General features: G+C 41.2%; 59 pseudogenes; all 59 read right to left on the reverse strand.

Moving 5' to 3' along the window:
• Window positions 1–5532: 5532 nt before the first annotated feature.
• LOC142746119 (5S ribosomal RNA) lies at window positions 5533–5651 on the reverse strand (annotated as a pseudogene).
• A 67-nt stretch (window positions 5652–5718) lies between these two features.
• LOC142747065 (5S ribosomal RNA) lies at window positions 5719–5837 on the reverse strand (annotated as a pseudogene).
• Window positions 5838–5904: 67 nt separating this feature from the next.
• Window positions 5905–6023, reverse strand: LOC142746604 (5S ribosomal RNA; annotated as a pseudogene).
• A 624-nt stretch (window positions 6024–6647) lies between these two features.
• LOC142746705 (5S ribosomal RNA) lies at window positions 6648–6766 on the reverse strand (annotated as a pseudogene).
• A 253-nt stretch (window positions 6767–7019) lies between these two features.
• LOC142744271 (5S ribosomal RNA) lies at window positions 7020–7138 on the reverse strand (annotated as a pseudogene).
• Window positions 7139–7391: 253 nt separating this feature from the next.
• LOC142746276 (5S ribosomal RNA) lies at window positions 7392–7510 on the reverse strand (annotated as a pseudogene).
• Window positions 7511–7577: 67 nt separating this feature from the next.
• On the reverse strand, window positions 7578–7696 carry LOC142744268 (5S ribosomal RNA; annotated as a pseudogene).
• Window positions 7697–7763: 67 nt separating this feature from the next.
• Window positions 7764–7882, reverse strand: LOC142746207 (5S ribosomal RNA; annotated as a pseudogene).
• Window positions 7883–8135: 253 nt separating this feature from the next.
• On the reverse strand, window positions 8136–8254 carry LOC142745812 (5S ribosomal RNA; annotated as a pseudogene).
• A 616-nt stretch (window positions 8255–8870) lies between these two features.
• Window positions 8871–8989, reverse strand: LOC142746804 (5S ribosomal RNA; annotated as a pseudogene).
• Window positions 8990–9242: 253 nt separating this feature from the next.
• Window positions 9243–9361, reverse strand: LOC142746751 (5S ribosomal RNA; annotated as a pseudogene).
• Window positions 9362–9615: 254 nt separating this feature from the next.
• On the reverse strand, window positions 9616–9734 carry LOC142746960 (5S ribosomal RNA; annotated as a pseudogene).
• Window positions 9735–9800: 66 nt separating this feature from the next.
• Window positions 9801–9919, reverse strand: LOC142746258 (5S ribosomal RNA; annotated as a pseudogene).
• A 67-nt stretch (window positions 9920–9986) lies between these two features.
• Window positions 9987–10105, reverse strand: LOC142745359 (5S ribosomal RNA; annotated as a pseudogene).
• Window positions 10106–10172: 67 nt separating this feature from the next.
• On the reverse strand, window positions 10173–10291 carry LOC142746635 (5S ribosomal RNA; annotated as a pseudogene).
• Window positions 10292–10731: 440 nt separating this feature from the next.
• On the reverse strand, window positions 10732–10850 carry LOC142745138 (5S ribosomal RNA; annotated as a pseudogene).
• Window positions 10851–10917: 67 nt separating this feature from the next.
• LOC142746090 (5S ribosomal RNA) lies at window positions 10918–11036 on the reverse strand (annotated as a pseudogene).
• Window positions 11037–11103: 67 nt separating this feature from the next.
• LOC142745788 (5S ribosomal RNA) lies at window positions 11104–11222 on the reverse strand (annotated as a pseudogene).
• A 253-nt stretch (window positions 11223–11475) lies between these two features.
• LOC142745801 (5S ribosomal RNA) lies at window positions 11476–11594 on the reverse strand (annotated as a pseudogene).
• A 67-nt stretch (window positions 11595–11661) lies between these two features.
• Window positions 11662–11780, reverse strand: LOC142746934 (5S ribosomal RNA; annotated as a pseudogene).
• Window positions 11781–12406: 626 nt separating this feature from the next.
• LOC142743874 (5S ribosomal RNA) lies at window positions 12407–12525 on the reverse strand (annotated as a pseudogene).
• Window positions 12526–12592: 67 nt separating this feature from the next.
• LOC142747163 (5S ribosomal RNA) lies at window positions 12593–12711 on the reverse strand (annotated as a pseudogene).
• A 440-nt stretch (window positions 12712–13151) lies between these two features.
• Window positions 13152–13270, reverse strand: LOC142745737 (5S ribosomal RNA; annotated as a pseudogene).
• A 230-nt stretch (window positions 13271–13500) lies between these two features.
• Window positions 13501–13619, reverse strand: LOC142746412 (5S ribosomal RNA; annotated as a pseudogene).
• Window positions 13620–13686: 67 nt separating this feature from the next.
• Window positions 13687–13805, reverse strand: LOC142744994 (5S ribosomal RNA; annotated as a pseudogene).
• A 626-nt stretch (window positions 13806–14431) lies between these two features.
• On the reverse strand, window positions 14432–14550 carry LOC142747131 (5S ribosomal RNA; annotated as a pseudogene).
• A 67-nt stretch (window positions 14551–14617) lies between these two features.
• LOC142745458 (5S ribosomal RNA) lies at window positions 14618–14736 on the reverse strand (annotated as a pseudogene).
• Window positions 14737–14803: 67 nt separating this feature from the next.
• On the reverse strand, window positions 14804–14922 carry LOC142746927 (5S ribosomal RNA; annotated as a pseudogene).
• A 253-nt stretch (window positions 14923–15175) lies between these two features.
• LOC142744589 (5S ribosomal RNA) lies at window positions 15176–15294 on the reverse strand (annotated as a pseudogene).
• A 253-nt stretch (window positions 15295–15547) lies between these two features.
• LOC142747473 (5S ribosomal RNA) lies at window positions 15548–15666 on the reverse strand (annotated as a pseudogene).
• Window positions 15667–15919: 253 nt separating this feature from the next.
• Window positions 15920–16038, reverse strand: LOC142747020 (5S ribosomal RNA; annotated as a pseudogene).
• A 67-nt stretch (window positions 16039–16105) lies between these two features.
• Window positions 16106–16225, reverse strand: LOC142746841 (5S ribosomal RNA; annotated as a pseudogene).
• Window positions 16226–16292: 67 nt separating this feature from the next.
• LOC142745301 (5S ribosomal RNA) lies at window positions 16293–16411 on the reverse strand (annotated as a pseudogene).
• A 67-nt stretch (window positions 16412–16478) lies between these two features.
• On the reverse strand, window positions 16479–16597 carry LOC142747175 (5S ribosomal RNA; annotated as a pseudogene).
• A 67-nt stretch (window positions 16598–16664) lies between these two features.
• On the reverse strand, window positions 16665–16783 carry LOC142746424 (5S ribosomal RNA; annotated as a pseudogene).
• A 618-nt stretch (window positions 16784–17401) lies between these two features.
• Window positions 17402–17520, reverse strand: LOC142745914 (5S ribosomal RNA; annotated as a pseudogene).
• Window positions 17521–17959: 439 nt separating this feature from the next.
• Window positions 17960–18078, reverse strand: LOC142746219 (5S ribosomal RNA; annotated as a pseudogene).
• A 67-nt stretch (window positions 18079–18145) lies between these two features.
• Window positions 18146–18264, reverse strand: LOC142745500 (5S ribosomal RNA; annotated as a pseudogene).
• A 253-nt stretch (window positions 18265–18517) lies between these two features.
• LOC142744321 (5S ribosomal RNA) lies at window positions 18518–18636 on the reverse strand (annotated as a pseudogene).
• Window positions 18637–18703: 67 nt separating this feature from the next.
• Window positions 18704–18822, reverse strand: LOC142747379 (5S ribosomal RNA; annotated as a pseudogene).
• A 67-nt stretch (window positions 18823–18889) lies between these two features.
• Window positions 18890–19008, reverse strand: LOC142743753 (5S ribosomal RNA; annotated as a pseudogene).
• Window positions 19009–19075: 67 nt separating this feature from the next.
• On the reverse strand, window positions 19076–19194 carry LOC142744534 (5S ribosomal RNA; annotated as a pseudogene).
• Window positions 19195–19447: 253 nt separating this feature from the next.
• On the reverse strand, window positions 19448–19566 carry LOC142746357 (5S ribosomal RNA; annotated as a pseudogene).
• Window positions 19567–19633: 67 nt separating this feature from the next.
• On the reverse strand, window positions 19634–19752 carry LOC142744797 (5S ribosomal RNA; annotated as a pseudogene).
• Window positions 19753–19819: 67 nt separating this feature from the next.
• Window positions 19820–19938, reverse strand: LOC142745832 (5S ribosomal RNA; annotated as a pseudogene).
• A 439-nt stretch (window positions 19939–20377) lies between these two features.
• On the reverse strand, window positions 20378–20496 carry LOC142746169 (5S ribosomal RNA; annotated as a pseudogene).
• A 67-nt stretch (window positions 20497–20563) lies between these two features.
• LOC142744731 (5S ribosomal RNA) lies at window positions 20564–20682 on the reverse strand (annotated as a pseudogene).
• Window positions 20683–20749: 67 nt separating this feature from the next.
• On the reverse strand, window positions 20750–20868 carry LOC142744899 (5S ribosomal RNA; annotated as a pseudogene).
• Window positions 20869–20926: 58 nt separating this feature from the next.
• LOC142746888 (5S ribosomal RNA) lies at window positions 20927–21045 on the reverse strand (annotated as a pseudogene).
• Window positions 21046–21112: 67 nt separating this feature from the next.
• LOC142746256 (5S ribosomal RNA) lies at window positions 21113–21231 on the reverse strand (annotated as a pseudogene).
• A 67-nt stretch (window positions 21232–21298) lies between these two features.
• On the reverse strand, window positions 21299–21417 carry LOC142744590 (5S ribosomal RNA; annotated as a pseudogene).
• Window positions 21418–21484: 67 nt separating this feature from the next.
• Window positions 21485–21603, reverse strand: LOC142744945 (5S ribosomal RNA; annotated as a pseudogene).
• A 67-nt stretch (window positions 21604–21670) lies between these two features.
• LOC142744609 (5S ribosomal RNA) lies at window positions 21671–21789 on the reverse strand (annotated as a pseudogene).
• Window positions 21790–21856: 67 nt separating this feature from the next.
• LOC142744065 (5S ribosomal RNA) lies at window positions 21857–21975 on the reverse strand (annotated as a pseudogene).
• A 254-nt stretch (window positions 21976–22229) lies between these two features.
• On the reverse strand, window positions 22230–22348 carry LOC142745218 (5S ribosomal RNA; annotated as a pseudogene).
• A 254-nt stretch (window positions 22349–22602) lies between these two features.
• LOC142744938 (5S ribosomal RNA) lies at window positions 22603–22721 on the reverse strand (annotated as a pseudogene).
• A 441-nt stretch (window positions 22722–23162) lies between these two features.
• On the reverse strand, window positions 23163–23281 carry LOC142745947 (5S ribosomal RNA; annotated as a pseudogene).
• A 67-nt stretch (window positions 23282–23348) lies between these two features.
• LOC142746945 (5S ribosomal RNA) lies at window positions 23349–23467 on the reverse strand (annotated as a pseudogene).
• A 67-nt stretch (window positions 23468–23534) lies between these two features.
• On the reverse strand, window positions 23535–23653 carry LOC142744520 (5S ribosomal RNA; annotated as a pseudogene).
• Between the last annotated feature and the right edge of the window lie 46 nt (window positions 23654–23699).

The following is a 23699-nucleotide window of genomic DNA, read 5'->3' on the forward strand; positions in this document are numbered from 1 at the left end:
TTAGGTTTGTAGACATTACTGATATATATATATATATATATATATATATATATATATATATATATAAAATCAGTGCAATATTGTAATCCTTTGTCTGCAGATTGCACCCAGTCAGCCCCTCCTCCTCCTCCCAAACACGGCATACCACAGGGGGGAGGGGGGTGTCACATACTCACTCCTCACAGCTTCTAGTCTCACAATCGTAACCATTTCAATGCCGGCAAAACAACATACGTATCTGCAATCTTTCATCACGCCATTGTATAGGAATTATCTACATTCAAAACATCAAACACATAATCTGTAACAATCCAATCTGTCGGCCACCATCTCTATATTATGATGACATGTTGTTTCATCAGCAAACAGCGTCCTGCACACTGGAACGGAATCTAAAATAGAAAAAAACACTGCAGCATGTGTTACCAATGACAAAATTAACAAGGCGATTATTTCATACTAATTTGGTTGGGACGGGCGTGGCCACATCAGGGGCGGGGGGGGGGGGCAGCCTCTCCCATTGGAAACACATTGCGCAGCTGTGAGGGGGGGGTTTCCGCCCACAATGAGAACACACTCGACATGAGGTGCAGACGCCATTACCGGGTGTCGGCTGGTCCTGTGTTTTCTAATACATATAACATACAATACCTTTCTTATTCCTAACTTCCATTCGCTTCACCAAATCATATGAATAGGATCGTCTGGGTACGGGTGATCCTGATGATTTGAATATGGACCGTAAACCATCCAGTCTAACAGTCTATATTATACACGTAATTTATATAACAATTTTAGGTCTACAACTCTCTAAGTCTAGCCGGAAATATTACAATTTCGCAGTCTGCCACTCTTTCTCTCTCTCTAAGTCTAGCTGTAAATATTACAATTTCACAGTCTGCAACTCTTTCTCTCTCTCTAAGTCTAGCTGGAAATATTACAATTTCGCAGTCTGCAACTCTTTCTCTCTCTCTAAGTCTAGCTGGAAATATTACAATTTCGCAGTCTATAGCTCTCCGGTCTGTTATATTTTCTATCTAGTCCCTAATTACCCAGAGGATGGTTAGTCGGGCGCGACTAAGGTCTCACAGGTTTGCGACCTCACAGCGGAAAATATCTCCTCTGTCGCCTGAGATAATCCAGGAAATCAACAAAAGGGTTCTACAGATCGCCACAAGACTGTCCACCAACACAGATAAGTCGAAGATTTATAAAATCAACTGACTTACCGTGCTTAGTGGAGGTGATCAAGCACTCTCAGTGGGCAATCTTGGGTCCTCTGTTTCACCCTGTGATTGTCGGTTGTCCAGATTCCGATATCTCCTCAAGTGAGGTCCCTGTTCAGGCGCCAAAAATGTCAAGTCCGAATTTGAGGGTAGCTTCCTTCTCCCTGTTATTTCACACCGAATAACCAGCCAGAGAGATGTTGGTACACAGCTTTCCTCAGATAGGACAGGAAGTCAACTAACTTTATTCAGAACAAAGAAACACAGAAAAAGACACATGCCTCCTCCTTAGAGATGTGGGATGTGCCCAAGCCCCACCGACTCCTCAACTGTAAGTTCTTCTGTACACTCCTCTTGCATTCCAGGGGCAGTGTCTCCATTGGCATGTCCGACATGAACAAAGAACTTGTTATATATCAGTATATTACACAAAGAACTGAAATGTATATACATATGTGTGAGGATAATATTTTTGCAAACAATATACATGGTAATGATCCCTGACAGTTGCACAGGCCTGGATTTGAAGGGCACATGGGGCAGTAAAACCGGGTATCCCTCCTCCTTCCATGTTTACTGCACACCCAGCATCTCCTTTGGGGGTATTCCTTATTCTCAGTGGCAGGGACGGGGTGAAGGAAGTGGCGCTCAGTGAGCCTTTTGACTTCCTCTGACTCAAAGGATTCTCCAGGTGCGGGGGAGTCAAACAGGTGCTCTATAATTTTCTCCTGATATTGGAGGAAACTGAGCGTTCCCTGGGTCTTGTAGAGCACATAGCTGTTGTAAGTGGCCATTTGGATGAGGTAGAGCGCTACCTTTTTATACCAGGCCCAAGTTTTGCGCTTGATCAGGTACGGTTGTAGGACCTGGTCAGATAATTCGACTCCCCCCATGAACTTATTATAGACCACCACGCAGACCGGTTTCCTCTTATCAGAGGTAGCGCCCCTCTCTCTTACTGCTACTGTGGTGTCCTCATGCACGGTGGTCAGCATGTAAAACTCCTTTTTGTCACTCCATTTGACAGCGAGCAACTGGTTGCTTGCAAAGGAGAGTGTTGCACCCCTTTCTATTCTCCTGGACACCAGTTGTTGAGGGAAGCCGACTCTATTTTTGCGTACCGTCCCACAGGCTCCTGTATTAGCAGCATGGAGGGACTTATACAGGGGGACACTTGTAATAATTGTCGATGCACACATGGTACCCTTTCTGTAGGAATGGCACCATGAATTCCCAGACAATTTTCCCACTAATGCCAATATCCTCTGGGTATCCTGGGGGATTAAGGTGGCGGTCCCTGCCCTCATATATAAAAAAGGCACAGGTGTAGCCCGTTGTGCTCTCACACACCTTATAAAGCTTCACACCGTATCGGGCTCTTTTGGAGGGGATGTATTGGCGAAACGATAGACGGCCCTTGAAGGACATAAGGGACACGTCTACCGCTATTTTTTGTCCTGGGGTGTACAAATTTAAAAATGACTCAGATAGGAGGGCGATGAGGGGTCTTAACTTGTTGAGGCGATCATGGCCTGGGTCACTTCTTGGGAGGATTTGGGAGTTGTCTGAGAAGTTCATGAAACGCATTAGAGTCTCATAGCGTGTTCCTGTCATGACAGCAGCAAATACAGGGGTGCTATGGATAGCGCTGGTAGCCCAGTAGGAGCGGATAGAAGGTTTTTTTACTATCCCCATGTTTAGTGTAATTCCCGAAAAAAAAAAAATTTCACAGATGGTTGTGGGGATCCATCCTCTGGCATAGTAAGACCTGGGATTTTGGGTGACAAATTGCCTTGCGTATAAATTTGTCTGCAGGACAATTATTTCCAGGACCTGAACGCCTGTAAACAAATGAAAAAAAATTATAGGGGGTAAAATTTGTGACATTAGTGTTGATGCCTGGAGTTGCTGTAAATGGCGGAATTTGGGGGGCGAAAGAAATGGCAGGATCCTACATTGCGGGAGGGACTGCAGTACTAGGCCCTGCTCCTGACCCTTCACCGGTGACAGCTGCGTCCACCACCATAGGGCTGGGGGGGTCCAGTGGCAGAAGCAGAATTTGTGTCGCTTTCTGAGCCAAGTTCTGCTTCTGACGCAGTGTCCGTATCGCTGCCGGAACCGCTAGAGCATAGCATGGCGTATGCCTGCTCTGCAGAGAACATTCTGTGGCTTCTGCGGTTCATTATTTTGTAACACTAAACTAACAAGTAAATTATTTTTTTTTGTATTTTCAATTATTTTTTATATATATATATATATATATATATATATATATAATATAGACACAACACTAACAGAAAAAAATAAAAAAAAATACGGTAAACCGCAGTTAATAACAGCAACTAAAACTAAATCAGCGAAAAAAAAAAAGAATTACGGAGATAACAAGTAATTACGGGTAATCTGGGGTGATTACGGATAATGTTCCTATGAACACTGGCAAATATGTGGTGTATTTCACAGTATAATACAGCACAAGATTTGTATAGTATTTTTCTCTCTCCTCTCACAGATCAACTACAGTGAGAGGAGGGAGGGAAAGAGCACAAATCCTGTGCTGTATTGTGTAAATATGGGACTATGGTCACTGTGATAGGTATATCACAGTGACCATCTGATCAGGGACCAATTATCAGTGTCCCTGATCAGTTTCTATGTACAGGCAGAATAGCTGTCTTACACTGACAGCGCATGCGTGCGCCATTTTTCTTTTTTTCCCGGCAGTTAGGGGTGGGGGGGGCACGGGGGGGGGGGAACACGATCGGTTGCAGCAGGGGGCCTAACAAGTAGTTTTTTTATCTCCTCTCACCAAACATACATGGAGAGAGGAGATAAAAACCTAATTTACATCGGCACATTCATTGTAACGGCGGTCACCGGTATTTGTTGAATACCGGCGATAGCCGGTATGGGGACCGCAAATAGCGGTCCCCAGTCATTGCTCCAAGCCCTCAGCTACCTCCGGCAGCTGAGAGCAGGGAGCTAAACCTCCCCCCAGCGGCGCTACTTTATTCCGATGCAGTGACGTAGAAAGTCAATGGCATCGGAATAAAACCCTTTAGTGAACGACGTAGAAAGACTATGGACTGGTCACCAACGGGTTAAGTAGTATGAGGGCTTATTTTTTGCAGGATAATCTGTAGTTTTTAATAATACTATTTTGGGGTACATGCGACGTTTTGATCACTTTTTATTACATTTTTTGTGGGAGATGAGGTAACCCAAAAAATAGCGATTCTGTCGTTTACATTTTTTTTTACAGCGTACACTGTGTGGGTTAAATAATAATATATTGTAATAGTTCAGACTTTTACTGATTCGGCGATACCAATTATGTTTATTTATTAATTTTTTTACTATACTCTAGGGGATAATAGGAAAATAGTTTTTTTTTTTGCTTTTAAATTATATTTTTATTTTACATAAAAAAACAACTTTATTTTACTTATTTTTATTAGTCCCCTAAGGGGACTTCAACCAGCGATCATTGGATCACTTGTACTATATACTGCAATACAATTTTTAATCGATTGTGAAACAAAATCTAAACGCCATAATAAAAAGTCAACCGCAACACGGATTCCCAGACAATCTCCCACACTTGTACTAGCGAGGCCTTAAGCTGTGTAACTTCTGTGATCTGATGAGAGCAGGCACATTCAGCTTAGAATGGCCATTGACATTAAATGCTTTAATCCATAGTCATATTTAATCAATTGTAAATAAAAATATAAACAACATAATAAAAAGACAACCACACCACGGATTCCCAGACAGTCTCCCACACGGGTACTAGTGAGGCCTTAAGCTGTGTAACTTCTGCGATCTGACCAGAGAAGGCACATTCAGCTTAGAATAGCCATTGACATTAAATGCTTTAATCCATAGTCCTTTTTAATCGATTGTGAAACAAAATCTAAACGACATAATATAAAGTCAACCGCACCACGGATTCCCAGACTGTCTCCCACACTGATACTAGCTAGGCCTTAAACTGTGTAACTTCCGCGATCTGACGAGAGCAGGAACATTCAGCTTAGAATGGCCATTGACATTAAATGTTTTAATCCATAGTCCTTTTTAATCGATTGTGAAACAAAATCTAAACGACATAATATAAAGTCAACCGCACCACGGATTCCCAGACAGTCTCCCACACTGGTACTAGCGAGGCCTTAAGCTGTGTAACTTCTGCAATCTGACAAGAGCAGGCACATTCAGTTCAGAATGGCCATTTACATTAAACGTTTTAATCCATAGTCCTTTTTAATCGATTGTGAAACAAAATCTAAACGACATAATAAAAAGTCAACAGCACCACGGATTCCCAGACAGTCTCCCACACTGGTACTAGCGAGGCCTTAAGCTGTGTAACTTCTGCGATCTGATGAGAGCAGGCACATTCAGCTTAGAATGGCCATTGACGTTAAATGCTTTAATCCATAGTCCTATTTAATCTATTGTGAAACAAAATCTAAACGACATAATAAAAAGTCAACCGCACCACGGATTCCCAGCCAGTCTCCCACATTGGTACTAGCGAGGCCTTAAACTGTGTAACTTCTGTGATCTGACGGGGGCAGGAACATTCAGCTTAGAATGGCCATTGACGTTAAATGCTTGAATCCATAGTCCTATTTAATCTATTTTGAAACAAAATCTAAACGACATAATAAAAAGGCAACCACACCACGGATTCCCAGACAGTCTCCCACACTGGTACTAGCGAGGCCTTAAGCTGTGTAACTTCTGCGATCTGACAAGAGCAGGCACCTTCAGCTTAGAATGGCAACTGCCATTAAATGCTTTAATCCATAGTCCTTTCTAACCAATTGTGAAACAAAATCTAAACGACATAATAAAAAGGCAACCGCACCACAGATTCCCAGACAGTCTCCCACACTGGTACTAGCGAGGCTTAAGCTGTGTAACTTCTGTGATCTGACGAGAGCAGGCACATTCAGCTTAGAATGGCCATTGACGTTAAATGCTTTAATCCATAGTCCTTTTTAATCGATTGTGAAACAAAATCGAAACGACATAATAAAAAGTCAACCGCTCCACGGATTGCCAGACAGTCTCCCACACGGGTACTAGCGAGGCCTTAAGCTGTGTAACTTCTGTGATCTGACGAGAGCAGGCACATAATGCTTAGAACGGCATTTGACTTTAAATGTTTGAATCCATGGTCCTTTTTAATCGATTGTGAAACAAAATCTAAACGACATAATAAAAAGTCAACCACACCACGGATTCGGAGACAGTCTCTTACACTGGTACTAGGGAGGCCTTAAGCTGTGTAACTTCTGTGATCTGACGAGAGCAGGAACATCCAGCTTAGAACGGCCATTGACGTTAAATGTTTTAATCCATAGTCCTTTTTAATCGATTGTGAAACAAAATCTAAACGACATAATAAAAAGTCAACCGCACCACGGATTCCCAGACAGTCTCCCACAATGGTACTAGCGAGGCCTTAAACTGCGTAACTTCTGCAATCTGACGAGAGCAGGAATATTCACCTTAGAATGGCCATTGACACAAAATGCCTTAATCCATAGTCCTTTTTAATCGATAGTGAAACAAAATCTAAACGACATAATAAAAAGGCAACCGCACCACGGATTCCCGGCAGTCTCCCACACTGGTACTAGCGAGGTGTTAAAGTGTTATTCATCTGCGATTTGACGAGAAAAGGCACATTTCAGCTAAGAATGGCCATTAACTTTTAAAGCTTTAGTCTATTTTTATTTTTAGTCGATTGTAAAACAAATTCTAAACAGCACAACAATTGGTCAACAGCACCATGGATTCCCAGACAGTCTCCCACACTGGTACTAGCAAGGCCTTAAGCTGTGTAACTTCTGCGATCTGACGAGAGCAGGTACATTCAGCTTAGAAGGGCCAATAACATTTAAAGCTTTAATCCACAGGCCTTTTTAATCGATTGTGAAACAAAATCTAAACAACATAATAAAAAGTCAACGGCACCACGGATTCCCAGACAGTCTCCCACACTGGTACTAGCGAGGCCTTAAGCTGTGTAACTTTTTCAATCTGACCAGAGCAGGCATATTCAGCTTAGAATAGCCATTGCCATTAAATGCTTTAATCCATAGTCCTTTTTAATCGATTGTGAAACAAAATCTAAACGACATAATAAAAAGTCAACAGCACCAGGGATTCCCAGACAGTCTCCCACACTGGTACTAGCGAGGCCTTAAGCTGTGTAACTTCTGTGATCTGACGAGAGCAGGCACATTCAGCTTAGAATGGCAATTGACGTTAAATGCTTTAATCCATAGTCCTTTTTAACCGATTGTGAAACAAAATCTAAACGACATATTAAAAAGTCAACCGCACCACGGATTCCCAGACAGTCTCCCACACTGGTACTTGTGAGGCCTTAAGCTGTGTAACTTCTGCGATCTGACGAGAGCAGGCACATTCAGCTTAGAATGGCCATTGACATTAAATGCTTTAATTCATAGTCCTTTTTAATCGATTGTGAAACAAAATCTAAACGACATAATATAAAGTCAACCGCACCACGGATTCCCAGACAGTCTCCCACACTGGTACTAGCGAGGCCTTAAGCTGTGTAACTTCTGCGATCTGACGAGAGCAGGCACATTCAGCTTAGAATGGCCATTGACGTTAAATGCTTTAATCCATAGTCCTATTTAATCTATTGTGAAACAAAATCGAAACGACATAATAAAAAGTCAACCGCTCCACGGATTGCCAGACAGTCTCCCACACGGGTACTAGCGGGGCCTTAAGCTCTGTAACTTCTGTGATCTGACGAGAGCAGGCACATTCAGCTTAGAACGGCCATTGACGTTAAATGTTTTAATCCATAGTCCTTTTTAATCGATTGTGAAACAAAATCTGAACGACATAATAAAAAGTCAACCGCACCACGGATTCCCAGACAGTCTCCCACACTGGTACTAGCGAGGCCTTAAACTGTGTAACTTCTGCGATCTGACGAGAGCAGGAACATTCACCTTAGAATGGCCATTGACACGAAATGCCTTAATCCATAGTCCTTTTTAATCGATAGTGAAACAAAATCTAAACGACATAATAAAAAGGCAACCGCACCACGGATTCCCGGCAGTCTCCCACACTGGTACTAGCGAGGCCTTAAGCTGTGTAACTTCTGGGATCTGACGAGAGCAGGCACATTCAGCTTAGAATGGCCATTGGCGTTAAATGCTTTAATCCATAGTCCTTTTTAATCGATTGTGAAACAAATTCTAAGCGACATAATAAAAAGTCAACAACACCACGGATTCCCAGACAGTCTCCCACACTGGTACTAGCGAGGTGTTAAAGTGTTATTCATCTGCGATTTGACGAGAAAAGGCACATTTCAGCTAAGAATGGCAATTAACTTTTAAAGCTTTAGTCTATTTTTATTTTTAAACAATTGAGAAACAAATTCTAAACGACATAATAAAAAAGTCAACCGCACCATGGATTCCCAGACTGTCTCCCACACTGGTACTTAAGCTGTGTAACTTCTGCGATCTGACGACAGCAGGCACATTCAGTTTAGAATGGCCATTGACAATAAATGCTTTAATCCATGGTCCTATTAAATCTATTGTAAAGCAAAATCTAAACGACGTAATAAAAAGTCAACCGCACCACGGATTCCCAGACAGTCTCCCACACTGGTACTAACGAGGCCTTAAGCTGTGTAACTTCTGCGATCAGACGAGAGAAGGCACATTCAGCTTAGAATGGTCATTGACATTAAATGCTTTAATCCATAGTCCTTTTTAATCGATTGTGAAACAAAATCTAAACGACATAATAAAAAGGCAACCGCACCATGGATTCCCAGACAGTCTCCCACACTGGTACTAGTGAGGCATTAAGCTGTGTAACTTCTGCGATCTGACGAGAGCTGGGACATTCAGCTTAGAATGGCCATTGACATTAGATGCTTTAATCCATAGTCCTTTTTAATAGATTGTGAAACAAAATCTAAACGACATAATAAAAAGTCAACCGCACCACGGATTCCCAGACAGTCTCCCACACTGGTACTAGCGAGGCCTTAAGCTGTGTAACTTCTGCGATCTGACCAGCGCAGGCACATTCAGCTTAGAATGGCCATTGACATTAAATGCTTTAATCCATAGTCCTTTTTAATCGATTGTGAAACAAAATCTAAACGACATAATAAAAAGTCAACCGCACCACGGATTCCCAGACAGTCTCTCACACTCGTACTAGCAAGGCCTTAAAGTGTTATATATCTGCGATTTGACGAAAAAAGGCACATTTAAGCTTAGAATGGCTATTAACTTTTACAGCTTTAGTTTATTATTATTTTTAATCGATTGTGAAACAAATTCTAAACGACATAATAAAAAGGCAACCGCACCACGGATTCCCAGACAGTCTCCCACACTGGTACTAGCGAGGCCTTAAGCTGTGTAACTTCTGCAAACTGACGAGAGCAGGCACATTCAGCTCAGAATGGCCATTGACAATAAATGCTTTAATCCATAGTCCATTTTAATCGATTGTGAAACAAATCTAAATGACATAATAAAAAGTCAACCGCACAATGGATTCCCAGACAGTCTCCCACACTAGTACTAGCGAGGCCTTAAGCTGTGTAACTTCTGCGATCAGATGAGAGCAGGCACATTCAGCTTAGAATGGCCATTGACCAAAACTGCTTTAATCCATAGTCCTATTTAATCTATTGTGAAACAAAATCTAAACGACATAATAAAAAGTCAACCGCACCACGGATTCCCCGACAGTCTCCCACACTGGTACTAGCGAGGCCTTAAGCTGTGTAACTTCTGCGATCTGACGAGAGCAGGTACATTTAGCTTAGAATGGCCATTGACAATAAATGCTTTAATCCATAGTCCTTTTTAATCGATTGTGAAACAAAATCTAAACGACATAATAAAATGTCAACTGCACCACGGATTCCCAGACAGACTCCCACACTGGTACTATCAAGGCCTTAAGCTGTGTAACTTCTGCGATCTGACAAGAGCAGGCACATTCAGCTTAGAATGGCCATTGACATTCAATGCTTTCATCCATAGTCCATTTTAATCGATTGTGAAACAAATCTAAACGACATAATAAAAAGTCAACCGCACCTCGGATTCCCAGACAGTCTCTCACACTCGTACTAGCGAGGCCTTAAAGTGTTATATATCTGCGATTTGACGAGAAAAGGCACATTTAAGCTTAGAATGGCTATTAACTTTTAAAGCTTTAGTCTATTTTTATTTTTAAACAATTGTGAAAGAAATTCTAAACGACATAATAAAAAGTCAACAGCACCACGGAAGCCCAGAAAGTCTCCCACACTGGTACTAGCGAGGTGTTAAAGTGTTATTGATCTGCGATTTGACGAGAAAAGGCACATTTCACCTAAGAATAGCCATTAACTTTTAAAGCTTTAGTTTATTATTATTTTTAATCGATTGTGAAACAAATTCTAAACGACATAATAAAAAGTCAACCGCACCATGGATTCCCAGACAGTCTCCCACACTGGTACTAGCGAGGCCTTAAGCTGTGTAACTTCTGCGATCTGACGAGAGCAGGCACATTCAGCTTAGAATGGCCATTGACATTAAGTTCTTTAATCCATAGTCCTTTTTAATTGATTGTGAAACAAAATCTAAACGACATAATAAAAATTCAACTGCACCACGGATTCCCAGACAGTCTCCCACACTGGTACTAGCGAGGCCTTAAGCTGTGTAACTTCTGCGATCTGACGAGAGCAGGGACATTAAGCTTAGAATGGCCATTGACATTAAATGCTTTAATCCATAGTCCTTTTTAATCGATTGTGAAACAAAATCTAAATGACATAATAAAAATGCAACCGCACCACGGATTCCCAGACAGTCTCCCACACTGGTACTAGCGAGGCCTTAAGCTGTGTAACTTCTGCGATCTGACGAGAGCAGGCACATTCAGCTTAGAATGGCCATTGACGTTAAATGCTTTAATCCATAGTCCTATTTAATCTATTGTGAAACAAAATCTAAACGACATAATAAAAAGTCAACCGCACCACGGATTCACAGACAGTCTCCCACACTGGTACTAGCGAGGCGTTAAGCTGTGTAACTTCTGCGATCTGACGAGAGCAGGCACATTCAGCTTAGAATGGCCTTTGACATTAAATGCTTTAATCCATAGTCCTTTTTAATCGATTGTGAAACAAAATCTAAACGACATAATAAAAAGTCAACCACACCACGGATTCCCAGACAGTCTCCCACACTGGTATTAGCGAGGCCTTAAGCTGTGTAACTTCTGCGATCTGACGAGAGCAGGCACATTCAGCTTAGAATGGCCATTGACATTAAGTGTTTTAATCCATAGTCCTTTTTAATCGATTGTGAAACAAAATCTAAACGACATAATAAAAAGTCAACCGCACCACGGATTCCCAGACAGTCTCCCACACTGGTACTAGCAAGGCCTTAAGCTGTGTAACTTCTGCGATCTGACAAGAGCAGGCACATTCAGCTTAGAATGGCCTTTGACGTTAAATGCTTTAATCCATAGTCCATTTTAATCGATTGTAAAACAAATCTAAACGACATAATAAAAAGTCAACCGCACCTCGGATTCCCAGACAGTCTCTCACACTCGTACTAGCGAGGCCTTAAAGTGTTATATATCTGCGATTTGACGAGAAAAGGCACATTTAAGCTTAGAATGTCTATTAACTTTTAAAGCTTTAGTCTATTTTTATTTTTAAACAATTGTGAAAGAAATTCTAAACGACATAATAAAAAGTCAACAGCACCACGGAAGCCCAGAAAGTCTCCCACACTGGTACTAGCGAGGTGTTAAAGTGTTATTGATCTGCGATTTGACGAGAAAAGGCACATTTCACCTAAGAATAGCCATTAACTTTTAAAGATTTAGTTTATTATTATTTTTAATCGATTATGAAACAAATTCTAAACGACATAATAAAAAGTCAACTGCACCATGGATTCCCAGACAGTCTCCCACACTGGTACTAGCGAGGTCTTAAGCTGTGTAACTTCTGCGATCAGATGAGAGCAGGCACATTCAGATTAGAATGGCCATTGATATTAACTGCTTTAATCCATAGTCCTATTTAATCTATTGTGAAACAAAATCTAAACGACATAATAAAAAGTCAACCGCACCACGGATTCCCCGACAGTCTCCCACACTGGTACTAGCGAGGCCTTAAGCTGTGTAACTTCTGCGATCTGACGAGAGCAGGTACATTCAGCTTAGAATGGCCATTGACAATAAATGCTTTAATCCATAGTCCTTTTTAATCGATTGTGAAACAAAATCTAAACGACATAATAAAATGTCAAACGCACCACGGATTCCCACACAGTCTCCCACAATGGTACTATCAAGGCCTTAAGCTGTGTAACTTCTGCGATCTGACAAGAGCAGGCACATTCAGCTTAGAATGGCCATTGACATTAAATACTTTCATCCATAGTCCATTTTAATCGATTGTGAAACAAATCTAAACGACATAATAAAAAGTCAACCGCACCTCGGATTCCCAGACAGTCTCTCACACTCGTACTAGCGAGGCCTTAAAGTGTTATATATCTGCGATTTGACGAGAAAAGGCACATTTAAGCTTAGAATGTCTATTAACTTTTAAAGCTTTAGTCTATTTTTATTTTTAAACAATTGTGAAAGAAAGTCTAAACGACATAATAAAAAGTCAACAGCACCACGGAAGCCCAGAAAGTCTCCCACACTGGTACTAGCGAGGTGTTAAAGTGTTATTGATCTGCGATTTGACGAGAAAAGGCACATTTCACCTAAGAATAGCCATTAACTTTTAAAGCTTTAGTTTATTATTATTTTTAATCGATTGTGAAACAAATTCTAAACGACATAATAAAAAGTCAACTGCACCATGGATTCCTAGACAGTCTCCCACACTGGTACTAGCGAGGCCTTAAGCTGTGTAACTTCTGCGATCAGATGAGAGCAGGCACATTCAGCTTAGAATGGCCATTGACAATAACTGCTTTAATCCATAGTCCTATTTAATCTATTGTGAAACAAAATCTAAACAACATAATAAAAAGATAGTCTCCCACACTGGTACTAGCGAGGCCTTAAGCTGTGTAACTTCTGCGATCTGACGAGAGCAGGCACATTCAGCTTAGAATGGCCATTGACATTAAATGTTTTAATCCATAGTCGTTTTTAATCGATTGTGAAACAAAATCTAAACTACATAATAAAAAGTCAACCGCACCACGGATTCCCAGACAGTCTCCCACACTGGTACTAGTGAGGCCTTAAGCTGTGTAACTTCAGCGATCTGACGAGAGCAGGCACATTCAGCTTAGAATGGCCTTTGACATTAAAAGCTTTAATCCATAGTCCGATTTAATCTATTGTGAAACAAAATCTAAACGACATAATAAAATGTCAACCGCACCACGGATTCCCAGACAGTCTCCCACACTGGTACTAGCGAGGCCTTAAGCTGTGTAACTACTGCGATCTGACGAGAGCAGGGACATTCAGCTTAGAATGGCCATTGACATTAAATGCTTTAATCCATAGTCCTTTTTAATCGATTGTGAAACAAAATCTAAACGACATAATAAAAATTCAACCGCACCACGGATTCCCAGACAGTCTCCCACACTGGTACTAGCAAGGCCTTAAGCTGTGTAACTTCTGCGATATGACGAGAGCAGGCACATTCAGCCTAGAATGGCCATTGACGTTAAATGCTTTAATCCATAGTCCTATTTAATCTATTGTAAAACAAAATCTAAACGACATAATAAAAAGTCAACTGCACCACGGATTCCCAGACAGTCTCCCACACTGGTACTAGCGAGGCCTTAAGCTGTGTAACTGCTGCGATCTGACCAGCGCAGGCACATTTAGCTTAGAATGGCCATTGACATTAAATGCTTTAATCCATAGTCCTTTTTAATCGATTGTGAAACAAAATCTAAACGACATAATAAAAAGTCAACCGCACCACGGATTCCCAGACAGTCTCTCACACTCGTACTAGCAAGGCCTTAAAGTGTTATATATCTGCGATTTGACGAAAAAAGGCACATTTAAGCTTAGAATGGCTATTAACTTTTACAGCTTTAGTTTCTTATTATTTTTAATCGATTGTGAAACAAATTCTAAACGACATAATAAAAAGGCAACCGCACCACGGATTCCCAGACAGTCTCCCACATTGGTACTAGCGAGGCCTTAAGCTGTGTAACTTCTGCAAACTGACGAGAGCAGGCACATTCAGCTTAGAATGGCCATTGACAATAAATGTTTTAATCCATAGTCGTTTTTAATCGATTGTGAAACAAAATCTAAACTACATAATAAAAAGTCAACCGCACCACGGATTCCCAGACAGTCTCCCACACTGGTACTAGTGAGGCCTTACGCTGTGTAACTTCTGCGATCTGACGAGAGCAGGCACATTCAGCTTAGAATGGCCATTGACGTTAAATGCTTTAATCCATAGTCCTATTTAATCTATTGTGAAACAAAATCTAAACGACATAATAAAAAGTCAACCGCACCACGGATTCCCAGACAGTCTCCCACATAGGTAATAGCAAGGCCTTAAGCTGTGTAACTTCTGCGATCTGACGAGAGCAGGCACATTCAGCCTAGAATGGCCATTGACGTTAAATGCTTTAATCCATAGTCCTATTTAATCTATTGTGAAACAAAATCTAAACGACATAATAAAAAGGCAACCACACCACGGATTCCCAGACAGTCTCCCACACTGTTACTAGCGAGGCCTTAAGCTGTGTAACTTCTGTGATCTGACGAGAGCAGGCACAATCAGCTTAGAATGGCCATTGACTTTACATGCTTTAATCCATAGTCCTTTTTAATCGATTGTGAAACAAAATCTAAACGACATAATAAAAAGTCAACTGCACCACGGATTCCCAGACAGTCTCCCACAATGGTACTAGCGAGGCCTTAAGCTGTGTAACTTCTGCGATCTGACGAGAGCAGGCTCATTCAGCTTAGAATGGCCATTGACATTAAATGCTTTAATCCATAGTCCTTTTTAATCGATTGTGAAACAAATCTAAACGACATAATAAAAAGTCAACCGCACCTCGGATTCCCAGACAGTCTCTCACACTCGTACTAGCGAGGCCTTAAAGTGTTATATATCTGCGATTTGACGAGAAAAGGCACATTTAAGCTTAGAATGGCTATTAACTTTTAAAGCTTTAGTCTATTTTTATTTTTAATCTATTGTGAAACAAAATCTAAACGACATAATAAAAAGTCAACTGCACCACGGATTCCCAGACAGTCTCCCACACTGGTACTAGCGAGGCCTTAAGCTGTGTAACTTCTGCGATCTGACGAGAGCAGGCACATTCAGCTTAGAATGGCCATTGACGATAACTGGTTTAATCCATAGTCCTATTTAATCTATTGTGAAACAAAATCTAAACGACATAATAAAAAGGCAACCGCACCACGGATTCCCAGACAGTCTCCCACACTGGTACTAGCGAGGCCTTAAGCTGTGTAACTCCTGCGATCTGACGAGAGAAGGCACATTCAGCTTAGAATGGCCATTGACATTAAATGCTTTAATCCATAGTCCTTTTTAATCGATTGTGAAACAAAATCTAAACGACATATTAAAAAGTCAACCGCACCACGGATTCCCAGACAGTCTCCCACACTGGTACTAGCGAGGCCTTAAGCTGTGTAACTTCTGCGATCTGACGAGAGCAGGCACATTCAGCTTAGAACGGCCTTTTACATTAAAAGCCTTAATCCATAGTCCTATTTAATCTATTGTGAAACAAAATCTAAACGACATAATAAAAAGTCAACCGCACCACGGATTCGCCGGCCAGTCTCCCACACTGGTACTAGCGAGGCCTTAAGCTGTGTAACTTCTGCGATCTGATGAGAGCAGGCACATTCAGCTTAGAATGGCCATTGACGTTAAATGCTTTAATCCATAGTCCTATTTAATATATTGTGAAACAAAATCTAAACGACATAATAAAAAGTCAACCGCACCACGGATTCCCAGACAGTCTCCCACACTGGTACTAGCGATGCCTTAAGCTGTGTAACTTCTGCGATCTGACGAGAGCAGGCACATTCAGCTTAGAATGGCCATTGACATTAAATGCTTTAATCCATAGTCCTTTTTAATCGATTGTGAAACAAAATCGAAACGACATAATAAAAAGTAAACCGCACCACGGATTCCCAGACAGTCTCCCACACTGGTACTAGCGAGGCCTTAAGCTGTGTAAGTTCTGCGATCTGACGAGAGCAGGCACATTCAGCTTATAATGGCAATTGACATTAAGTGCTTTAATCCATAGTCCTTTTTAATCGATTGTGAAACAAAATCTAAACGACATAATAAAAAGTCAACCGCACCACGGATTCCCAGGCAGTCTCCCACACTGGTACTAGCAAGGCCTTAAGCTGTGTAACTTCTGCGATCTGACAAGAGCAGGCACATTCAGCTTAGAATGGCCATTGCCATTAAATGCTTTAATCCATAGTCCATTTTAATCGATTGTGAAACAAATCTAAACGACATAATAAAAAGTCAACCGCACCTCGGACAGTCTCTCACACTCGTAGTAGCGAGGCCTTAAAGTGTTATATATCTGCGATTTGACGAGAAAAGGCACATTTAAGCTTAGAATGGCTATTAACTTTTAAAGCTTTAGTCTATTTTTATTTTTAAACAATTGTGAAAGAAATTCTAAACGACATAATAAAAAGTCAACAGCACCACGGAAGCCCAGAAAGTCTCCCACACTGGTACTAGCGAGGTGTTAAAGTGTTATTGACCTGCGATTTTACGAAAAAAGGCACATTTCACCTAAGAATAGCCATTAACTTTTAAAGCTTTAGTTTATTATTATTTTTAATCGATTGTGAAACAAATTCTAAACGACATAATGAAAAGGCAGCCGCACCACGGATTCCCAGACAGTCTCCCACATTGGTACTAGCGAGGCCTTAAGCGGTGTAACTTCTGCGATCTGACGAGAGCAGGCACATTCAGCTTAGAATGGCTATTGACATTAAATGCTTTAATCCATAGTCCTATTTAATCTATTGTGAAACAAAATCTAAACGACATAATAAAAAGTCAACCGCACCACGGATTCCCAGCCAGTCGCCCACACTGGTACTACCGAGGCCTTAAGCTGTGTAACTTCTGCGATCTGACGAGAGCAGGGACATTCAGCTTAGAATGGGCATTGACATTAAATGCTTTAATCCATAGTCCTTTTTAATCGATTGTGAAACAAAATCTAAACGACATAATAAAAATTCAACCGCACCACGGATTCCCAGACAGTCTCCCACACTGGTACTAGCGAGGCGTTAAGCTGTGTAACTTCAGCGATCTAACGAGAGCAGGCACATTCAGCTTAGAATGGCAATTGACATTAAATGCTTTAATCCATAGTCCTTTTTAATCGATTGTGAAACAAAATCTAAACGACATAATAAAAAGTCAACCGCACCACGGATTCCCAGACAGTCTCCCACACTGGTACTAGCAAGGCCATAAGCTGTGTAACTTCTGCGATCTGACGATAGCAGGCACATTCAGCTTAGAATGGCCATTGACATTAAAAGCCTTAATCCATAGTCCTATTTAATCTATTGTGAAACAAAATCTAAACAACATAATAAAAAGTCAACCGCACCACGGATTCCCAGACAGTCTCCCACACTGGTACTAGCGAGGCCTTAAGCTGTGTAACTTCTGCGATCTGACGAGAGCAGGCACATTCAGCTTAGAATGGCCATTGACATTAAAAGCCTTAATCCATAGTCCTATTTAATCTATTGTGAAACAAAATCTAAACAACATAATAAAGAGTCAAGCGCACCACGGATTCCCAGACAGTCTCCCACACTGGTACTAGCGAGGCCTTAAGCTGTGTAACTTCTGCGATCTGACGAGAGCAGGGACATTCAGCTTAGAATGGCCATTGACATTAAATGATTTAATCCATAGTCCTTTTTAATCGATTGTGAAACAAAATCTAAACGACATAATAAAAAGTCAACCGCACCACGGATTCCCAGACAGTCTCCCACACTGGTACTAGCAAGGCCATAAGCTGTGTAACTTCTGCGATCTGACGATAGCAGGCACATTCAGCTTAGAATGGCCATTGACATTAAAAGCCTTAATCCATAGTCCTTTTTAATCGATTGTGAAACAAAATCTAAACGACATAATAAAAATTCAACCGCACCACGGATTCCCAGACAGTCTCCCACACTGGTACTAGCGAGGCCTTAAGCTGTGTAACTTCTGCGTTCTGACGAGAGCAGGCACATTCAGCTTAGAATGGCCATTGACGTTAAATGCTTTAATCTATAGTCCTATTTAATCTATCGTGAAACAAAATCTAAACGACATGATAAAAAGTCAACCGCACCACGGATTCCCAGACAGTCTCCCACACTGGTACTAGCGAGGCCTTAAGCTGTGTAACTTCTGCGATCTGACGAGAGCAGGCACATCCAGCTTAGAATGGCCATTGACATTAAATGCTTTAATCCATAGTCCTTTTTAATCGATTGTGAAACAAAATCTAAACGACATAATAAAAAGTCAACCGCACCACGGATTCCCAGACAGTCTCCCACACTAGTACTACTGAGGCCTTAAGCTGTGTAACTTCTGCGATCTGACGAGAGCAGGCACATTCAGCTTAGAATGGCCATTGACATTAAATGCTTTAATCCATAGTCCTTTTTAATCGATTGTGAAACAAAATCTAAACTACATAATAAAAAGTCAACCGCACCACGGATTCCCAGGCAGTCTCCCACACTAGTACTACCGAGGCCTTAAGCTGTGTAACTTCAGCGATCTGACGAGAGCAGGCACATTCAGCTTAGAATGGCCATTGACGTTAAATGCTTTAATCCATAGTCCTATTTAATCTATTGTGAAACAAAATCTAAACGAAATAATAAAAAGTCAAGCGCACCACGGATTCCCAGACAGTCTCCCACACTGGTACTAGCGAGGCGTTAAGCTGTGTAACTTCTGCGATCTAAAGAGAGCAGGCACATTCAGCTTAGAATGGCCATTGACATTAAATGCTTTAATCCATAGTCCTTTTTAATCGATTGTGAAACAAAATCTAAACGACATAATAAAAAGTCAACCGCACCACGGATTCCCAGACAGTCTCCCACACTGGTACTAGCGAGGCCTTAAGCTGTGTAACTTCTGCGATCTGACGAGAGAAGGGACATTCAGCTTAGAATGGCCATTGACATTAAATGCTTTAATCCATAGTCCTTTTTAATCGATTGTAAAACAAAATCTAAACGACATAATAAAAATTCAACCGCACCACGGATTCCCAGACAGTCTCCCACACTGGTACTAGCGAGGCCTTAAGCTGTGTAACTTCTGCGATCTGACGAGAGCAGGCACATTCAGCTTAGAATGGCCATTGACGTTAAATGTTTTAATCCATAGTCCTTTTTAATCGATTGTGAAACAAAATCTAAACGACATAATAAAAAGTCAACCGCACCACGGATTCCCAGACAGTCTCCCACACTGGTACTAGCGAGGCCTTAAGCTGTGTAACTTCTGCGATCTGACGAGAGCAGGGACATTCAGCTTAGAATGGGCATTGACATTAAATGCTTTAATCCATAGTCCTTTTTAATCGATTGTGAAACAAAATCTAAACGACATAATAAAAAGTCAACCGCACCACGGATTCCCAGACAGTCTCCCACACAGGTACTAGCGAGGCCTTAAGCTGTGTAACTTCTGCGATTTAAAGAGAGAAGGGACATTCAGCTTAGAATGGCCATTGACATTAAATGCTTTAATCCATAGTCCTTTTTAATCGATTGTAAAACAAAATCTAAACGACATAATAAAAATTCAACCGCACCACGGATTCCCAGACAGTCTCCCACACTGGTAATAGCGAAGCCTTAAGCTGTGTAACTTCTGCGATCTGACAAGAGCAGGCACATTCAGCTTAGAATGGCCATTGACGTTAAATGCTTTAATCCATAGTCCTATTTAATCTATTGTGAAACAAAATGTAAACGACATAATAAAAAGTCAACCGCACCACGGATTCCCAGACAGTCTCCCACACTGGTACTAGCGAGGCGTTAAGCTGTGTAACTTCTGCGATCTAACGAGAGCAGGCACATTCAGCTTAGAATGGCCATTGACATTAAATGCTTTAATCCATAGTCCTTTTTAATCGATTGTGAAACAAAATCTAAACGACATAATAAAAAGTTAACCGCACCACGGATTCCCAGACAGTCTCCCACACTGGTACTAGCGAGGCCTTAAGCTGTGTAACTTCTGCGATCTGACGAGAGCAGGCACATTCAGCTTAGAATGGCCATTGACATTAAATGCTTTAATCCATAGTCCTTTTTAATCGATTGTGAAACAAAATCTAAACGACATAATAAAAAGTCAACCGCACCACGGATTCCCAGACAGTCTCCCACACTGGTACTAGCGGGGCCTTAAGCTGTGTAACTTCTGCGATCTGACGAGAGCAGGGACATTCAGCTTAGAATAGCCATTGACATTAAATCCATAGTCCTTTTTAATCGATTTTGAAACAAAATCTAAACGACATAATAAAATTCAACCTCACCACGGATTCCCAGACAGTCTCCCACACTGGTACTAGCGAGGCCTTAAGCTGTGTAACTTCTGCGATCTGACGAGAGCAGGCACATTCAGCTTAGAATAGCCATTGACGTTAAATGCTTTAATCCATAGTCCTATTTAATCTATTGTGAAACAAAATCTAAACGACATAATAAAAAGTCAATCGCACCACGGATTCCCAGACAGTCTCCCACACTGGTACTAGCGAGGCGTTAAGCTGTGTAACTTCTGCGATCTAACGAGAGCAGGCACATTCAGCTTAGAATGGCCATTGACGTTAAATGCTTTAATCCATAGTCCTTTTTAATTAATTGTGAAACAAAATCTAAACGACATAATAAAAAGTCAACCGCACCACGGATTCCCAGACAGTCTCCCGCACTGGTACTAGCGAGGCCTTAAGCTGTGTAACTTCTGCGATCTGACGAGAGCAGGCACATTCAGCTTAGAATGGCCATTGACATTAAAAGCCTTAATCCATAGTCCTATTTAATCTATTGTGAAACAAAATCTAAACGACATAATAAAAAGTCAACCGCAACACGGATTCCCAGACAGTCTCCCACACTGGTACTAACGAGGCCTTAAGCTGTGTAACTTCTGCGTTCTGACGAGAGCAGGCACATTCAGCTTAGAATGGCCATTGACGTTAAATGCTTTAATCCATAGTCCTATTTAATCTATTGTGAAACAAAATCTAAACGACATAATAAAAAGTCAACCGCACCACGGATTCCCAGACAGTCTCCCACACTAGTACTAGCGAGGCCTTAAGCTGTGTAACTTCTGCGATCTGACGAGGGCAGGCACATTCAGCTTAGAATGGCCATTGACATTAAATGCTTTAATCCATAGTCCTTTTTAATCGATTGTGAAACAAAATCTAAACGACATAATAAAAAGGCAACCGCACCACGGATTCCCAGGCAGTCTCCCACACTGGTACTAGCGAGGCCTTAAGCTGTGTAACTTCTGCGATCTGACGAGAGCAGGCACATTCAGCTTAGAATGGCCATTGACATTAAAAGCCTTAATCCATAGTCCTATTTAATCTATTGTGAAACAAAATCTAAACGACATAATAAAAAGGCAACCGCACCACGGATTCCCAGACAGTCTCCCACACTGGTACTAGCGAGGTGTTAAAGTGTTATTGATCTGCGATTTGACGAGAAAAGGCACATTTCACCTAAGAATAGCCATTAACTTTTAAAGCTTTAGTTTATTATTATTTTTAATCGATTGTGAAACAAAATCTAAACGACATAATAAAAAGGCAACCGCACCACGGATTCCCAGACAGTCTCCCACACTGGTACTAGCGAGGCCTTAAGCTGTGTAACTTCTGCGATCTGACGAGAGCAGGCACATTCAGCTTAGAATGGCCCTTGACATTAAATTCTTTAATCCATAGTCGTTTTTAATCGATTGTGAAACAAAATCTAAACGACATAATAAAAAGTCAACCGCACCACGGATTCCCAGACAGTCTCCCACACTGGTACTAGCGAGGGCTTAAGCTGTGTAACTTCTGCGATCTGACGAGAGCAGGCACATTCAGCTTAGAATGGCTTTTGAGATTAAAAGCCCTTAATCCATAGTCCTATTTAATCTATTGTGAAACAAAATCTAAACGACATAATAAAATGTCAACCGCACCACGGATTCCCAGATAGTCCCCCACACTGGTACCAGCGAGGCCTTAAGCTGTGTAACTTCTGCGATCTGACGAGAGCAGGCACATTCAGCTTAGAATGGCCATTGACATTAAATGCTTTAATCCATAGTCCATTTTAATCGATTGTGAAACAAATCTAAACGACATAATAAAAAGTCAACCGCACCTCGGATTCCCAGACAGTCTCTCACACTCGTACTAGCGAGGCCTTAAAGTGTTATATATCTGCGATTTGACGAGAAAAGGCACATTTAAGCTTAGAATGTCTATTAACTTTTAAAGCTTTAGTCTATTTTTATTTTTAAACAATTGTGAAAGAAAGTCTAAACGACATAATAAAAAGTCAACAGCACCACGGAAGCCCAGAAAGTCTCCCACACTGGTACTAGCGAGGTGTTAAAGTGTTATTGATCTGCGATTTGACGAGAAAAGGCACATTTCACCTAAGAATAGCCATTAACTTTTAAAGCTTTAGTTTATTATTATTTTTAATCGATTGTGAAAACAAATTCTAAACGACATAATAAAAAGTCAACTGCACCATGGATTCCCAGACAGTCTCCCACACTGGTACTAGCGAGGCCTTAAGCTGTGTAACTTCTGCGATCTGACGAGAGCAAGCACATTCAGCTTAGAATGGCCATTGACATTAAATGCTTTAATCCATAGTCGTTTTTAATCGATTGTGAAACAAAATCTAAACTACATAATAAAAAGTCAACCGCACCACGGATTCCCAGACAGTCTCCCACACTGGTACTAGTGAGGCCTTACGCTGTGTAACTTCTGCGATCTGACGAGAGCAGGGACATTCAGCTTAGAATGGCTATTGCCATCAAATGCTTTAATCCATAGTCCTTTTTAATCGATTGTGAAACAAAATCTAAACGACATAATAAAAATTCAACCGCACCATGGATTCCCAGACAGTCTCCCACACTGGTACTAACAAGGCCTTAAGCTGTGTAACTTCTGCGATCTGACGAGAGCAGGCACATTCAGCTTAGAATGGCCATTGACGTTAAATGCTTTAATCCATAGTCCTATTTAATCTATTGTGAAACAA

Source organism: Rhinoderma darwinii, chromosome 2, assembly GCF_050947455.1.
Source record: "Rhinoderma darwinii isolate aRhiDar2 chromosome 2, aRhiDar2.hap1, whole genome shotgun sequence".
Taxonomy (NCBI): Eukaryota; Metazoa; Chordata; class Amphibia; order Anura; family Rhinodermatidae; genus Rhinoderma; species Rhinoderma darwinii.